The following is a 1,528-nucleotide window of genomic DNA, read 5'->3' on the forward strand; positions in this document are numbered from 1 at the left end:
ACACACACACACACACACACACACCAACACACACACACACACACACACACACACACACACACACACACACACACACACACACACACACACACACACTGCCCTGTGTCAGTGTGAATTTCACCTTAACACAGAAACACCGTGCTTTAGCTCACATCAGCCAACTTCCCTCCCCCTCCCTCCCTCCTTCTCTCTCTCTGTCACAAGAAACGATTAGCTCAGAAAGGGGCACAATGTGAAAGCGTTTCATTATGTTGGATACTAACTGCCAAGTCACATTGTGTGTCTGTGTATACATACAGTATGTGTGTACTCTTGTATTCACCTGGATCACACACAACAATGGACCTGTGCAGAAACACACAATCAAATAGAGGCATATAAAGAATATGAGGACATTTGCTTATATACTACCCATGTAACCTTATGTCAATGCTGAAACTTGTTAATCCTGCAACAATGTGCACATTTTCACACAGTGTTAATTTCCCACTAAACACCAACAATTGTTGGTTAAGGATTTGTACAGCTCCCCAGTGGCTACACTGAGCAAATGCTGTGAGACAGAAAAAAGCTTTTTGTTTTACATTCACATTTGACTATTTATGCAGAAAAATCCATTTCACATGCAGAAAAATGTTAACTGAACTGTTGAACTTCTGAGTCTACACTCAGGAGATTCGGATAGAATAAAGTGAGATTTGCACAGCACAAAATATTTAAGCAGGTGAGACGATGATGAACCCAAACAACTCTGGTTGAATTTATTTTTACTGCGTAATTCTCTGCAGTAGCTCACATTAGGAAGCAACCAATGTTTGTTTTTATTATTGATTAAGTTAGCAATTAATCAAGTATGTAGAATTTATAAAAAGTTACCCAAGGTGACTGCATGCTTGTTAGTCCAAACCCCCAAAATATTCAATTTATTATGATGTCAAAAAGAAAAGAAGGAAAATCATTACATGGGAGAAACTGCTCCAAAGCCAATTAGTATTCTGTCAAATTACTAATCAATATGTATCATTACAACCTTTACTGAACAGTTCCCACTCCATAAATCAAACAACTAGGGTTGCAACTAACAATTATTTCCATTATTGATTAATCCACCAATCATTTTCCCAATTAATTTAATAATCAGTTTTTAGAATGTCAGAAAGTGTGGAAAATAACATTGTCTCAACTGACCCCTGTCATCTGCAGGCTGTGGCAGGAACAACAGAGAGCTTTCCAACCGGGAGCAATACATGATGAGCTAGTTATCAGATTACTGAAGCCGTGATTCAGAGTTAACCTTGTCCGGTGCTAATTTAACGGCGCGGCTGCACATCGACAAACTGACCTTTAAGATTTATCGCGCTGATTAAATTAGATCCACTTATATTAAATGCATCTGTTTGTACAACTGCACGTACTGATGCTTTTATGAGGCTTAGGGGAGCTCGATTGCGCGGTTGCCATCGGCTCCAACGTCTCGGCAAACATCTCCTCTACTGAAACGTCCTTGAAAGAGACATTGAACCCCCCC

The 1,528-nt window shown here is 39.6% G+C and overlaps 1 protein-coding gene across 1 annotated transcript in view; it reads right to left on the bottom strand.

Annotated features, from left to right (window-relative positions):
* pde6d (phosphodiesterase 6D, cGMP-specific, rod, delta) overlaps window positions 1-1,528 on the bottom strand; it is an 818,526-nt gene that overhangs the window by 6,648 nt on the left and 810,350 nt on the right. The window lies entirely within an intron of this gene.

The sequence above is a fragment of the Notothenia coriiceps genome, unplaced genomic scaffold (assembly GCF_000735185.1).
Source record: "Notothenia coriiceps isolate Sejong01 unplaced genomic scaffold, NC01 NC01_scaffold00012568, whole genome shotgun sequence".
Lineage (NCBI taxonomy): Eukaryota > Metazoa > Chordata > Actinopteri > Perciformes > Nototheniidae > Notothenia > Notothenia coriiceps.